This window comes from Mustela erminea, chromosome 9, assembly GCF_009829155.1.
Source record: "Mustela erminea isolate mMusErm1 chromosome 9, mMusErm1.Pri, whole genome shotgun sequence".
In the NCBI taxonomy this organism is placed as follows: domain Eukaryota; kingdom Metazoa; phylum Chordata; class Mammalia; order Carnivora; family Mustelidae; genus Mustela; species Mustela erminea.
The window spans coordinates 40084811-40101983 of NC_045622.1; the positions used below are offsets into that span (position 1 = coordinate 40084811).

The window sequence follows — 17173 nt, forward strand, 5'->3', positions numbered from 1 at the left end:
GTTTCTTTCACTTAGCATAATGTTTTCATGGCTCGTCATGTTATGTTATCAGTACTTTCATCCCAGTTTGTTGCAGAATAGTATGGCTTTGTGTGGGTGGATATACCACATATTCTGTATCCATTTATCAGCTGATGAACAATTGGGCCGTTTCCATGATTTTTGCTATTTTAAACATACTGCCATAAATATTCATGTACACATTTTTATGTGGACACATGCTTTGCCTTCTCTTGGGTATATACTTAGAACTGGATTTGCTAGTTCATATGGCTGGTTCAACATTTTGCAGAACTGCCAAATTGGTTTCCAAAGTAGTTGCACAATATTATATTCCCAACACCAATGTATGAGAGGGTTCCATTGTCTCCACATCCTCACCAATACTTTCTGTTGTCTCTTTTTATTATAATCATTCTAGTGGTCATGAAGTGGTATATCATCGTGCATTTGATTTACCTGTTCCTGATGACTAATAATGCTGGAGGTGTTTTCATGAGTTTCCTGTTTGTACCTATGTTTAGTGAACTTTGTATTCATACCCTTTGCTCATTTTTAAAAGAGAGTCATTTGTGTGCATATTATTGTGTTGTAAACGTTCTTTACATTTTTTTTTTACTTAATTCCTCATCAGATATGCAATTTAAAAATATTTTCTCCCATTTTGTGGGTTGTATATTTACTTTCTTGAAGACATTGTTTCAACTCAAAAGTTGTACATTTTGGAGCCAAATTTATTTTTTCTTCATTGATTTTATTTATTTTTTATTTGAGAGATAGTGTGTGAGTAGGGGGAGGAGCAGAAGGAGAGAGACAAGCAGACTCCATGCTGAGTGTGGACCCAACATGGCACTTGATCTCACACCCTGAGATCATGACCTGAGCCAAAGTCAGGAGTCGGATGCTTTACTGACCGAGCTGCTCAGAGGCCCCTTTTTCTTTTATTACTTGCACTTTTGGTATCACCTGTAAGAAAACATTGTCTAATACAAGATCACAAAGATTTATACCTACATTTTTTTTCATAGAATTTTATAATTTTAGCTTATACATTTGTCATGTTGGATCCATTTCAAGTTAAATTTTGTCTATGGTGTAGGTGGGAGTCCAATTATTATTTTTTTCCATATGGATATCTCATCGTTCCAGGCCATTTGTTAAAAAGACCACTCTCTCCTCCTTCAATTGTCTTGGTACTTTTGTCAAAAATCAATTGACCATAAATATAAAGGGTTATTTCTGGACTTGTATTTGTAATCCCACTGATATTTCTATCTTGATATATCAGTGAGATAGAACACACATATCACTGAGATAACAGTGGTAACAGGGATAATGGATAATAATGGGATAGAAGACACTCATGTCTATCCTTTTACCAGTACCACACTGAATTGATTGCTGTAGCTTTTTAGCATGTTTGGAAATCAGGCAATTAAAAACTACAATTTCCTTTTTTTTTTTTTTCTCAAGATTTCTTTGACTATCTGGGTCCTTTGAATTTCTTTCTTTCTTTCTTTCTTTCTTTCTTTCTTTCTTTCTTTTAATTTAGGTATAGTTGACATGCAATTTTACATTAGTTTCAGGTGTCCAACATAGTGATTTAACACGTTTATACACTGTTCTATGTTAAACACATGTATAACTACCATCTGTCTATATTAAATATACATTGTAATAACAATGCATATTACAGTATCATTGACTGTATTTCTTATGCTGTGCCCTTTATTCCCTGACTCAATCATTCTGTAAGTGGAAACCTGTATTTCCCTCTCCTCTTCACCCATTCTGTCTGATCCCCCTACCCCACCGCACCCCTCTAGCAACCAGCACTTGGCTCTCTGTACTTATAGGTCTGATTCTGCTTTTCGTTTATTCATCTGTCGTTGTTATTATTGTTTTTAGATTCCACTTACGAGTGAATTCATGTGGAATTTGTCTTTCTACACCTCAGTAACATATTTCACTTTGCATCAGACCCTCAAGGTCCCTTGCATTTTGATATAAATTTAAGAATCAGCTTATTGGCTTGATTGGTGGCAAGGGCAGTAGAATGTCAGCTCCAAGATCTTACCAGGAGGCTGCTAGGCCTTCCTTGGTGCCAGCCATGCCCCATTCCATGAAGAGATGGTGGTGCTCAACAGTTCCTTCCCTGTGCCTCCTGCACTCCTACCATGGCCAATCAGGGTCTGGTGACTGGTAGAGGTGGGAAGGGCCCAAATCCTCCTGGTACTACACCCAACCAGTGCCCATCCCAAATGCCAGTACAACTGCTGGGCAGATGGTCTGCATGCAGCAGCCAGTATCCTTCTTCAACTCCACCGCCCAGTCCAGATGTGTTGTCCTTCCTGCAACAAGACGCTTGTGACACAGCTTTCCTGTCATACCAGCGCCCTCAGCTGGCTCTCCTGTGGGAACCTGTGTCTGCTGGGGTACATTAGTGGGCGGCTGCTTCATCCCTTTTTGTGTAGACACCCTGCAGTACCTGGGCCTCTGCTGTTCCAACTGCAAAACTCTCCTAGACACCTACCAGTGTTTGCAGGACTCAGCTGGACCTGGAAGGAGCAGCATCTGCAGAAAGTGCTCTCTGGCTCTTATCCAGTGCCGCCCCCGGTGGGAGTTCCACCTTGGTGATCTCATCTCTCCAGGGGCTTCAACTTTGTGTCTTATCTTGAGGAAAACATATTGCAAAGGTAACACACCTCCAGAACCCCTGAGATTGCTGCTTTGAGTGGTGCACAGGCCATGCAAAGACATTCATCTTGAGTGCTGTCTCAAGGGTTTTCTGCCTCCTGTGACCCCAAGTTATCCCATCTAACAGTGACCGTTGCCCTGTCTGGTAATTTAACATTGGCAAGCTTCTTTTCTTGCTTCTGTAGCTCTCTCTGGGAGCAGTCTCAAACTGAGAAGGCACGATTGCTTTATTTTTTTTTTTTTTAAGATTTTATTTATTTATTTGACAGACAGAGATCACAAGTAGGCAGAGAGGCAGGCAGAGAAAGAGGAGGAAGCAGGCTCCCTGCTGAGCAGAGAGCCCGATGTAGGGCTCGATCCCAGGACCCTGGGATCATGACCTGAGCCAAAGGCAGAGGCTTTAACCCACTGAGCCACCCAGGCGCCCCACGATTGCCTTATTTTTGAGACTCGATCCCAGGACCCTGGGATCATGACCTGAGCCAAAGGCAGAGGCTTTAACCCACTGAGCCACCCAGGCGCCCCACGATTGCCTTATTTTTGAGACTCTTCTGGTCTGAATACAGCTGACCCAGCCTTAAGTGTCTGCCATCATGTTCATCAGGTTCATCTGTTCCCACTTCTGACTTTAGTTCAGTTGGTTCGGGACGACCCTCCCCCCCCCCCCCCCGCAAAAAAGAAGATTCAGCTTGCTAATTTTTGAAAACAATAATAATAAATAAATAAAGCCAGCTGGGATTTTGATGGGAATTCTCTTAAATCTTTAGATAAATATGGGGATTATTGCCATTTTAACAATATGGGGATTAAGTCCTCCCACTAATCAAAATACATGTTTTTCACTTATATATATCTTTTTTTAAAAAAAGATTTTGTTTATTTGTTTGACAGAGATCGCAAGTAGGCAGAGAAGCAGGCAGAGAGAGATGGGGAAGCAGGCTCCCTGCTGAGCAGAAAGCCTGATGTGGGGCTTGATGTGGGGCTCAATCCCAGGATCTTGAGATCATGACCCAAGGCCTTAAGCAGAGGCTTTAACCCTCTAAGCCACCCAGGCGCCCCTATATATATCTTTTAAAATTACTTTTAATAGTGTTTCAAAGTTTCAGTATACAACTTTGTACTTCTTTTGTTAAATACATTCTTAAATAAGCTATTTTGGGGATGCTTTTTAAAAGGAAGCTTTTTCTGGTCTATGTTAAGACAGCTAATTGATATTTGTATATTGAACTTGTATCCTGCAGCATTTCTGAATTTTTAAAAATTACTCCAAAGAGTCTGTGAGTTTCTTAGGAGTTTCTAAACATGTAATCACGTCATTTGCAAATACAGTTTTTTCCTTTTAAGTGTGGGTACCTTTTAGTTAAACTTTTATTTATTTTGCCTAATTGCCCTGTATACTGGGTTGAATACGTTCTTCTTCAAAATTCATGTCCACCAGCACCTTTGAATGTGATCATGTTTGGAAATAAGATCTTTGCAAATATAACTGGTTGAATAAGATGAAGACATTCTGCCTTAGAGAAGATTCTAAAGCCAAGGGTTGGTGTTCTTGCACAAAAGCTATGTGAAGAGACACAAACACAGAGACAGGGGAAATAACCATGAGAAGATGGAGGAAGAAATTGGAGTGAAGCAGCTGTAAGACAAGGACAATAAAGATTGCTGGCAACTACCAGAAGTGAGAAAGAGGCAAAGGATCTTCCCCTACAGTCTTCAGAGTGAGCATGACCTTGACAACTTCTTGACTTTTAGCCTCTTTAATTGTGAGAGAATATATTCATGATATTTTAAGTCACCCAATTTGTGATACTTTGTTGTGGAAAACTTGGGAAGTTAACCCATCATAGAAAAACACAGTTTTGGAGTCAGATTGACCTGAGGTGGATTCCAGCAGTCTGTCACTAATTAGTTCTGAGTCACTGAGCAAATAATTCAAGTTTTTTGGTGCCCTTTTCATCCTATGAAATGGGATTAAGGAAAACCACACATTGTGAAGTTTGTAATGGATAATTTATAACTAATACTAGTAAATTTTAAAAATTGTATTTATTATTGTTTCAGTTGTTGCTATTAAGTGAAACTGTGTACTAGTGGAGCTTCTATATAAAAAAGAATCCTAAAACTCACTTCTCCTACTGAAGAAAATATCATAGACAGTTAACACATCAGTTTGACAATTTTCTCTCTGTGCTTTTGGCTGAATTTGGATTATCCTCCTTAATTATGAATAGTTTCATGCTCTTCTGATTATAAAATATTTATTAGACTAGGGGCACCTGGGTGGCTCAGATGGTTAAGCATCTGCCTTTGGCTCAGGTCATGGTTTCTGGGTCCTGGGATCTAGCCCCACATTGGGGTCCCTGTTCAGCGGGGAGCCTGCTTCTGCCTCTTACTCTCCCCCTGCTCATGGTCTCTCTCTCATTCCCTGTATCTCTCTGTCTCAAATGAATAAATAAAATCTTTTAAAAATATGTAAATTAGACTCTTCTAAAGGAACAAACACTGTGCTTAGTAAACATCCATCCCATCACGGATCCCATCTTCTGCTTAGACGGTCACCTTCTCCCCACCTTATCACTGAGATGACATTGCTTGACTCACCAAGAATACATTCTACAATGTCAGTTGAAACTACAGCATGGCTCTGACCATTCCAGAATGCAACAGAGCCAACATCATTAACAGGACAAGCTCTGCTGCTAACGGCTGCTTGTTTTCTTCCTGTCAAGTTTACATTTCCTAGGGTGAGAAGCGAGGTGAGATGAAATAGAGCAGGCTTTTAGAAAGCTCTTGACAGATGGGTTCTCTGACTGTTTATAGCCTAGAAGGATCAATAGAAATCTGTCACACACACACACACACAATCCTGCTCAAGGTAATGAGCATTGACGAATACAGTTTTATTTGTACCCCTGCAAAATGTTTCTGGTCAGAGGTCGGCATTTGTGGGCAAATGCTTGCCTCCGCTGTTTATTTTCTACTAGAGGTTGTTGGAGGGCTCACTACAGGGGGATTATGAAACATTTAAAATACATATACTGTAATTTCCTCCTACCACCACCCACCTCACACATATACATATTCAATCATGTTTGTTGAGAAATTCTTGCACTTCAAAGAACAAGCATAGAACGTGAATTCTGAAATCAGACAGATCTGAATGTCCTACTCACGAGCTGTGTGACCACTCAAAAACTGCAATTTTCTGACTTATTAAATGGAAATTAATAGTATCAATCTCATGCGCTTTTGCTGATTTTGTTTACAAGCTTATCTCTTCCTTGAAACTAAACTGTTTGAGGAGAAGTCCTCTACATCTCCCGCATCTAGAATAGTACTTAGTATATGTTAAGCATTCCACATATGTGTTAAAAATTCCACTCTTGCTGAATGAAGGATGGGTAATGCTTAAATTAGGTTTGCTACTTATATAGTGTTTAGTTTTTATCAAGTTACTTCACTTCTCTCCATCTCTTATTTCCGTATATGAGAACTATAGTAGATAATGTACGAAATAATGTCTTAGGTCTCTGCCACTGTTAATATTCATGAAGTCACTGATTGTTCCTAGTGGGGGAAAAGGAGATGATGCTTTCATATGATAGTTTCCTTATTCGGATTGAATTTCACAGCCGTTGAACTTTTTCCCCAATGCTTGCTCATTTGTATCCAAAGTCATGTGCTAAGCTGAGTAAAATGCAATCCAGCAGAGCACATACTACTTAGAAGAACCTTAGATCTTTATTTGAAATGTCTTTCTGGAGACGAAGAGAGTCAAGAATGAGGAATATGTCATCGCTCACCACTTTGTTATGATGTACATAGACATTATCTCAATAGTTTTTACCTCATTTGCAGAATAATCACATTTCCTTGCATTTTGGGGAAAAATCAGAGTGAGCCAAAGTGATATTGGCTTTAGGTAAAACATATGCTTCGTATTTATCAAAGTTTTCAGCAATACCTAGATAGTCTCCACTGATGGTCCATTTTTAAGCCATTCCTGATTATAGCATTTCTCCCTTAAATCCAAAGTATTTTAAGCAACGTGTCATAAGAACTACCTCCTTCCTCCCATCTTAGGCTGAAAATGTTGGGTAATGGAAGTTCTGATATTTTCTTTTCCCATTTTGGAAGTTGGGCAATTCCAAGTTTATTTAAGGGAAAGGAAAATGAGTAAAGGTATCTATTTTTCACCCAGACTAACAAAGATGTAATCTTGCCCTCTAATTGAGGATTCAGAGAGAAGGCTGTGTGGTGTCATGAGGTGTCGTACGTACAGGAAACAAGTAGCAGCTGGTTGCTGTGGAGGCAGCTAACGTGCAAATTTGCTAATTAGAGAAATGCAAATTTTGAAGACCTATTCTGTTATACCCTGGAGCCATGTTGAAGTAATCAGTGTAGGAAGGGTCCTAAATGGGCTCACCTTTGGGGGATCTTGGAACCAAGAGGTGCTTGCTTTATAGTTATTGGTACACATTGGAAAAGTAGCTACTGGTCCAGATGCAGAGAGTTTAAATACAGAAGTAGTTTAAATTGTGAAAATAAAGAGAGGACTCTGATGGACTTTTAACCTGGGTATCACACTTGTGAAACCATTTGCCATCATGGCATCTCTTATCTTCCTATCCTCTTCTCTGCCTTGGATCAATCTCAGATGGTCTAAGGTGCATAGTATACTGGTGGTACAGGAAAGAAATGGGTTAAGCCAGGAGGAAAATGGGGTTTAAACTACTGCTAGAGGGGTGCCTGGGTGGCTCAGTCAGTTAGGCATCTGCTTTCAGTTCAGGTCATGATCTCAGGGTCCTGGGATCGAGTCCCACATCAGACTCCCTGCTTTTTGGAGAATCCGCTTCTTCATCTTCTTCTGCTCCTCCCCCTGCTTGAGCTTGCTCTCTTTCTCAAATAAATAAATAAAGTTTAAAAAAATAAATAAATTATGGCTATAGACACAAATTTAAATAAACACTCCATTGTTTTTTGTTTTATTTTGTTTTGGCCTAATGACCTGTAGATTTTTTTTTTTCCCTTACTGAATTAACTGATTTTTAATTAAGTCAAATTAATTGACTGATTGTTTTTGACATATGTCTGCCTAAATATCTGGCTTCTAATGTTAAAGTCTTAACTTAAATTCACTGATTATCAGAGTATAGGTGAGTTGTTCTTAATTTCAAGTTTCAAGATTCCATGGAGATTCCTAAGTTGGCATAAGGAAGTCTAGAAACCTGCCAGAACTGTGGGCAGTAGTGTATGTTAAAATGCATGTACATTTTTCTAAAGAGAAGGTTAATGGCTTCCAGTATATTTTTCATAAGGACTGAACCTTGGCCTCCAAATTTAAGAAGAGTGTTACTGGGTCTCATCACTATTATGGTTCATGCAGTCCTGAATATGATGTCAGTCTAGTTCTCCTCAACTCTCTCATTTGTATTCTCCAATGCAGGGTGTGGGGAGGTCATGTGACTTATAAGGTGTCATAACCATAGATGTCAAGAATCACAAGTCCCTGCTACTGTTATTGAATCCTGTAGGAATGTTGTCTTTGCTGTAGAAGGCCAGCTGCGGGATGACCTTGCTTATCTAAGCAGAGACACAGGAAAGTTGAAGTAAGGCCTGTCATTGCTCTGGAGGAGGAAAATAGTGCTTCCTCCCATGGGCATTTCTCTGTTTCCTGTTTCTTTTTCTCTTTGTGTCAACAGCACTCAATTCTAGAAGTGAGAACGTTTGTTGTTGTTGTTGTTGTTGCTGTTGTTGTTTGCGTACTTGCCTTAAACAGTAGTGGGCTAACACTGAATCTAGAACTTTAAGGCAGTTTCCTTGTTCCTGCCTTACCACCTCCTAACACCATGACCTTGGCTGGTTGCTCACCTCATCCTGCTGTACTTCAGTCACCTTAGCTGTAAAATGAAGATTTTAATTCATGTCTCATTTTCCTTCAGGGTTGCTGGGAAGATCAAGTGAGAGGATTGTGAAAACTTCCTGTGAAAAGTAATTTTCCGAAAACAGACATGGATTTTATTTATTTTAGAACAGGCCTATTGTTAATTATTCACATGGATAGAAAAAAACTAGTTAGAATACTTGATTTTTATTGGGAAATGGCTCTTTGAACTATTTGGAAACTTGGTTTCTCATATATCTCTGCTGAAGTAGAAAAGCTTACTCAGTGATGGGAGAGTAGGCATGATGATGGTTCATTGTTCATGTTTTGGTGGCTGGGAAAGGCAAGGCTCTCAGTTTGTTCATAATTTTGTGATTTATATATTTATATAGTTGTATATAGTTAATATAATATATAGTTATAATTTATATTATTTATATGATATTTATATATATTATTTATATGATATTTATATTATCATTATATAGTTATGTTGTATATAGTTATTAAAAAGTATTACATATATATGTAATATATATATATTTCCAAAATTAGTTCCTGAGATCAAGAGAGAGATATATGTATAGCTTTGGCCTCTTGAGAAACATTTCTTGAAAATTATTCATATTGAGAATTAGGAAAACATTGCTAGCCCTGTTTAATTCTGTCTCACAAGGTACCACGTGGTATTCTGAGAGGATCTTCCCTCTTACAGGAGAAAGTTTTGCAGAACTGTGAGTGGCCTTTGCATGGCAGCTCCCTTAGTGAAGATCCATTGACCCAGCTTTCGACATGCTGGTCAGAAAAGTGAATTCCCTGGTTTATGCCCACTCAGTGGCTTTCTTTGGGCCTAGTCTAAGGATTTGAGAAACCAAAGAGAGTTTCTTTTTTAACAGCATACTTGTATCTGTGTCATGTAATCATAAAAATCTTGAAAGAAATGTATTGCATGCATTAGGTAAAAAGGAAGTAATAATTCAATGACTTCCCTTCTTTGTAACACAGTCTTAGTCATTTCCTTTATAAGACAGAGATACCTAAACCTCATTAATGTGGAGGCTACTAATATATACTTGGCAATTATTGGCCTGAGTTATTCTGAAGCTTACTTTTGCACAAAATGAAAGACAGATATTGTCAAATAATAAATATATATATACAAATATATGTATATATATATGTACACACACATATATACATATACATACATATATGTATGTATATGTATATATCTATCTCTGACCCCAGTTCCTGGCCAAAGCTTTCTAAAACCCTTGTAATTTCCTAAGTGATGAGAACACTAAGACTATCATTTTTTTAAATATTTTGGTCTTGACCCTGCCTGGTTCCTGACACAGAGCTCCTAAATTCCTCAGAATATCCTGGGTGACAGGGCTGTCTTTTGTTCTAATGAAGTGACTCTTCATGGGCTCCTGGATAGCTTTAGGATTGAGGCTGGTCACTAGAAAGGCTAAGCCCTGATTAGAAGCTTGCGACTTTCAGCCTCATCTCCCATCCTCTGGGAAGGTGTGAAGGACTAGAGATTGAGTTAATGGTCAGTCATGCCCACATGATGAAACCTCCATTAAAATTCCAAAAGTAAAGGGATCAAAGAGCTTCCTGGTTGGTGGACATATCCATGTGCCAGAAGAGTGGCAGATGACACACTCTAATGGCACAGGGACAGAAGTTTATGAGCTTAGGACAACTCCTAGAACTCCCTTATATAGGGGAGGTCTCCTCATCTGGCTCTTTATCTACAGCTTTATCAAATAAGTTAGTTAATACTGAGTTCTCTGTGCTATTCAAACAAGTGTTTGAATCCAAGAAGGGAATTGTAGGAAACTCTGAATTGTGGTCAAGTCAAATAGAAGTTGTGGGCAATGCAGGGACCTACCACTAGCAACTCATCTGAATTGGGAGGGGGGCAGTCCTTTGGACTGACCCCTTAACCTGTCTTGAACTGTTGGAACACCCAGCTGGTGTTGGAACACCCAGCTGGTGTCCCAAAGAATTGTTTGGTGTGGGGAAAAAAATGCACATATCTGGTGTCAGAAGTATTTTCTGTATGTAAGTTAAGGAGAAACACAGGAGTGTTTTTCCCAGACAGAAAACTTCAGCCTTTTATATGGTACAACAATAAAGCAATTCTTACATAGGATTTTATGATATGTTTTAAAAATGAGACCATAAAATCTGCTTATTTCCAGAAAAGTATTAGTGGCACCAAGTAAATATGTCTTATTTATTGAAACAGTCCAGGCTGGACTTCAATTTATCAATTATTTTTAGTGCTAAGAAAATTTTTTTTCTTGAAGAAGAATTTTGTGATTCAGGTTTTTTTTAATTTTATTTTTATTTTTAAGACCATGTTTTTACCCAAACAGTAAGAATTAGCAAAAATTGAAAAAGGGATTTTATAATGGAGATTAACAAGAACAGAATAATTTAATAAATTTCATCAGAATTTCACATCAAATGCTAACACTAAACAAGATTAAACCTTAAATAATGATGTAATAATGCTCTCTTGAACCACCGAATGTTGGTGTAAAGCAGAACAACTGTATACATAGTCTCATACAGTGCTTTTCTAAGTCAGTCTTTTGTGTTTTCTTTAACATGCTTTTAATAGCAGCCTAATTAGACGGATAAAGAATAGGAGGAGAGAGAGAGACTCAAAGGGCAAATGACTTGCCCACATCATCTAGACTCAGAGTTGAAAAGACTAGGCTGTAGGTAAATTGTACTTCCCATACTAGAGGGTTAGTTCAGTGGAGTGTTAAGAGCAGTTTAACACTTGGAGTTCTTGGAGTCAGTTCTTGGAGTCAGAGAGATACGTATCTAAATCTCTTCTACTTCTTAACAGCGATGTAATCATAGAAGAGACATTACTTTTCTCTCTCTCTCTCTCCTTTTTTTTCCTACTTTTTCCATTTTTAAAAAGAAGTTACTAATAATAAACTGATGAATGTGGGGTAGATTAATAAAGTAACTGAGGAATGTTTCTGGCATACAGTAGCTGATTGATAGGTGTTTTTGAGGAGCAGTGTGGGATACTGAAAGAAGCATAGGTATACTTTGGATTTGAAGAGATCTGACTTCCATTTATGACTTCGCTGATTTCCATGTTTGTGACCTTAGGCACATTTCTTCATCAGTCTGTAAACTATTTGTAAGATGTGTATTTATTTGGACAAAATAACATATACAAAGTAATACATGTTGCCTGACAGATGGCAGATAATAAATGCATAAATAGATGTTTCTATTATGCTGACCAGGTTGTCTACATGTTCTCACCCTCAGCCTATGACAATAAAATTCCAGTGCATCTTGGTACAGAGCAACGACTTGACACTTTCACATCTTATTACAATTTAGAGAAGCATTTAATTATCAATAGTAGGAAACAAAGAGCAAGTTTTTCTAGACTGATAAAGCTTAGCTCTGGAAGCTGATTTCTTGTACCTCCTGGCCCAAGATCTGTGGGTGACTTCAGCCAGATTCAGAGTTCACAATCTCCAGAATTTCAGGTTTATTTCCCCAAGTCAGTTGTTAATTTTACAGAATCCTGGGATCATAGAAAGTCAGTAGTACTTTGGCCACAATAAATCTAATCATCACTGTCACACTCCAGAGATGACTCCTTTTTGGAGATAGCCTGTTAGTAATCTATTATAATGACCTAAACACATGAAACTTCATGGCCATTCTATCACTATGACACTACACCAGTCCTCTCTCTGAAATACTTTTAGGTAGGTTACTTCTCCCCACTTACTTTTCACTTCAGCCCTTCACTTTTCTATTCCTTTAATACATTTTTTAGGTTTAATTTTGAGTTTCTCTCTCTTTTTTATTTTAAATTTCATTAGCCAACTGTTAGTACATCATTAGTTTTTGATGTAGTGTTCAATGATTCATTAGTTGTGTACAACACCCACTGCTCATCACCTCAGGTGCCCTCCTTAATGCCCATCACCCAGTTACCCCACCCCACCTCCCTTTTTGCAGCCCGCATTTTGTTTCCTGGAGTCAAGAGTCTCTCATGGTTTGTTTCCCTCTTTGATTTCTTTTCATTCAGTTTTCCCTCCCTTCCCTATGATCCTCTGCACTGTTTCTTATATTACTTATATATGAAAGTGAAACAATATGATAATTCTATTTCTCTGACTGACTTATTTCACTTAGGATAATACCCTCCAGTTTCATCCATGTTGATGTAAATGGTAGGTATTCATCCTTTCTGATGGCTGAGTAATACTCCATTGTATATATGAACCACATCTTCTTTATCTATTCATCTGTTAAAAGACATCTAGGCTCCTTCCATAGTTTGGCTATTGTGGCCATTGCTGCTATAAACATTATATTTCCCTGATGACAAATGATGTGGAACATTTTTTCATATGTCTGTTGGCCATTTGTATGTCTTCTTTGAAGAAGTGTCTGTTCATGTCTTCTGCTCATTTCTTGACTGGATTATTTGTTTTGTTGGGAGTTGAGTTAGATAAGTTCTTTATATGTCTTTGATACCAGCCCTTTATCTGATATGTCATTTGCAAATATCTTCTCCCATTCTGTAGGTTGCCTTTTAGTTTTTCTGACTGTTTCCTTTGCTGTGTAGATGCTTTTTATCTTGATGAAGTCCCAATAATTCATTTTTTGTTTTCGTTTCCCTTGCCTTTAGAGATGTGTTATGCAATAAGTTGCTGCAGCTGAGGTCAAAAGAGGTTGCTGCCTGTCTTTTCCTCTAGGATTTTGATGGGTTCCTGTCTTACGTTTAGGTCTTTCACCCATTGTGAGTTTATCTTTGGGTATGGTGTAAGAGAACGGCACAATTTCATTCTTTTGCATGTGGCTGTCCAATTTTCCCGGCACCATTTTTTAGTTTCTCCCCTAATGAAAGACTCCACGTTTGGCAATAAATGCAGCTTATCTTGAACATGGTATAGACTATCACTTCGAAATTATGCTTTGGAAAACTATAATAAGTCTACATTAACTCTCAAAAAGCATGTAGTGTTCTTGTAAAGAATTCCATGCTTATATCTACTAATCTGCAATAGTTTCATTGTTTGCTTGATCATTCTGGTCTATTCCAATGGTCTGTCATCTTACAGATTGTTTGAGTTATTTTGGGCATGACAGAAGGGCAAAATCCTTCTTCCTACAGTGCCCTCCATAGGTCTGTGTATGTCAATATATATTTAGGGAGCACCTACCAGGTACCTATCTCTGAGCTAAATCCTGGGAATTCAAAAGTGGATTTAAATTCCTTGCCCTCCAGGTTCCCTTGGTCTAAAGAGAAGACACATAAGTAAATAGACCAATTGGATGGGTTCTGTGATGGAGATACATGCAGACAGAGTTGGTGGTGGGGAAATGTAAGCAGACCTGTCCTCCCAGAGGAGCTAAAGTCAATCTGTCTTTCTTTAATAGAGAGTATGGATTCTAAAGTCAGTCTATTATTATTATTATTATTATTATTATTATTATTATTATTTCTTTGACCCAAATTCCTTCCATTTTTTGAAATACATTTTATACCCTTCTTTTGAGGACTTTTAGTTAAATAGATGGATGCCTTTTAAGCTTTCTAAGCTGTGACCCATTCTACGAAATACAATTTACATGAAATCCAGCATATGCATATGTGTTTTTGTCAGTACATACAGTCCTGTAATATGTTTATGTTTGTGGCACTCTAATTTCCTATCCCATTTTAATCTGTTCTGTTGTTAATAACAACCAGAAGATTGTGCTTGTCACAACCTATTGAGTTTAATCCAACGATCCAAGGAAGGGCTGAAATCTGTCATTTGGACACACTGAAGGGAGTGATATGACCAGTGTGCACAGTGTGGCAAGTGCTACAATAAGAATCTAAAAAGAAGCCAAAGAAAACTAGGGGAGAGAGTCCTGATAAGCACACTAAGGTCAAGAAATGGGTTATAGTCATTTTTACAATAGATCATTTGGCATCAATTTTGATCTTACTAAGTGCTTGTTACATTTTTGAAACTGGGTGAAGTTAGCATTATTTACTTTCAAATAACCATTTATTCTGTTCATTGCTTCTTTCAGCTATGACAAAAAGGACAAACATGGGTTGCATTTGCCACCACACTTGACTGTTCATGGAAGACAACCTAAGGACCCCTCTTTTCTTTGAATCTCAGATTTTTTCCCACTATGATTTCTGGTGCACAGTGGGTTCACATATTGGGATGATATAAATTTATTGTAAATTTAATTCCACTTTCCCACCAAATGGGACTGTTAAATTGTGAACATATTTTTTCTTTCCTGCTTCATAAAATATGAGCACTCTAATCCCAGATGGCACATCCTCCAGAAACATATGGACAAGACAATTTATAAGGAGTGCTCTTTCAGGAGCTGGTTTCCCTTAGCTGAGGAGGCTGTGTGATTTTGCCAAGACCTTTCAAACTACTCATTGAGGAGGGTGAACAAGTCTTGGTCATATAACCAAGGGATTGAAAAAAAGTTTGACATATTTCCTTCCTTAAAGGGTGTGGATTTTCATAATTAAGGTAGATTGAGGTGGGAAATTTCTATTTCTACAATGGAAAGGCACAAAAACTTTGCAAGGAATATATAATACGACTCTGTGCTTTTTTGTTTGTTTGTTTGGTTTTTGATTTTGGGTTTTCTTTTGCTTCTCTACAACCAAAATAGCCTATAATGGTCATTGCAGTCCATACTCAGGGAGGGCACTTGTAAGGAAGGAAAAGTACTTGATAGTTACTTCTCACTTACTTCACACCTTCAGTGTTTGCCCATATTTTTGGATATTAGAGGCCTTGTATTTAGGGTGGGGAGTGTCTTAGTAGGAATTACTTAACTGTTTAATGGGAGTCAAATGATGATAAACTATGATAAGCCTTCAGATTTTTACCTGGCACTGGGAATAACAGGATTAGGTGTGGGCTTTTGCTTCCCAGCTTGGAGTTTACAGTTTCAGTCCTCCCCTGCTATTGTCAGCAGAGGCAAGAAAGTCTCAAAGCAAGAGATACTATAGCTGTTTTGGGAAGCACAGCCTCTCAATGCCTTGGAAAACAAGGAAATGAGTAACATCTAAATATGCCTGACCATGCATAAGCAATCCATAGTTTATGGAGTTGGAGCCAATTCAATTTTTAGCTTTCCCTTCACACACCGAGGTAACTCCTGCAAATAAAGTCCCAAAGACAGAGCCAGGACCTCTATCCTGATGTGTCTGAGTCTGGTACCTACAGTCTTTACGCTGAGCTATGCTGTCCTACGTGGCGAGCATTCTTTATAGTGCCTGATACATGCCAAGTAGTTAATAAGTGAGGCTTGTGTGAACAGACATTGGATTATTTCAATGTATATTTCAATAGACTATTTCCATGCATCCCTGGACCACTACCTATCTCCTTTGTGTCTGCACTTCCAGTGGTTTCTTCCTGACATTCCCTTTCCTTTGGGGCCACTGGCAGCTGAAGCTGGAGCAGCTGTTTAGAATCCTTTATGGTGCTACGACACTGCCTCTTAAACTGATGGTCAGGACAGAGTTCCCAACATTTAGCTACATGCCAGATCAAACAGTATGCTGAGGTGTTTTTCCAGGTCCCCATAATCCGATAACTAGTATTTGTAGTTGTTTGCATGGTTTAACAAGATGAGATCAGAAAAAAATGTTTAAAATCCACAGTGGACATTTCAGTGGCTTACAAATACAGCTTTTATTTCCTTTCTGATTTAGACAGAAGTTTAAGACCACGTAGTCACAGAGGCATTAGGCTAGGGAGGGTTACCTTGTACTCACTACACTCTCAGCACCGTACATTGTGCATCACCTACACTATTTCATTTAATCTTCCTAATAGCCATGAAATGTAGGTATTCTTATTTCCGTGTTTCTGATTACAAAACAGAAACACAGAGGAGTTAGCTTACTTGTCCAGGTCTTGCATCTAATAAGAGGAAGAGCTGGGATTTGAACATAGATCCAAAATCCTGTTCAGACACAGCCTTTTATTTAAAACCCAGCTGCTGAAAAAGCCATGCTTATTCTTCTGTAAATTTCTACCATCTGCTGAGAAGCTGGAACATCACCTAGCCCAAACAGTGTCTTATTACCAGCAAATAAATGTCAGGGTAAAGACCATGGAAATCATCTGTTACCTTAGCCTTCAAGAAGTGCATTCACTCCCACCTGACAGCACTTTCCAAAGACACCAGGAAACAAATAGATTAGTGAGGCTGGAGTCTTAGGGGGCGCGTAACCTTATGTTTCTGAGCATTTAACTTATTAAAATTCACAAAGAAAGACCTTATGGTGCCATCATTTTATCCAACTAACATCATCAGTATGGCTCAAGGGCTGTGGCTTTGTACAGTCACCCTCAGAGTGGTGAACATATGGTCTTACTTCTCTCTAAAGCCTCAGGGCATCTGACGGCACCTTTCATGGATAATGGATAAAGGCTGCCATACCAGTAGGTAACTCCTGTTCCATCAGTTTTGCCTTCGTGCCAAGAATGATGAACAAATTTCAGGAGGTTTTGAACTGACCTAGGTCTGTTCTGTCAACGGTAA

The 17173-nt window shown here is 38.4% G+C and overlaps 1 pseudogene; it reads left to right on the plus strand.

The window, feature by feature from the left end:
* Positions 1-2056: 2056 nt before the first annotated feature.
* Positions 2057-2734, plus strand: LOC116599726 (annotated as a pseudogene).
* Positions 2735-17173: the final 14439 nt, after the last annotated feature.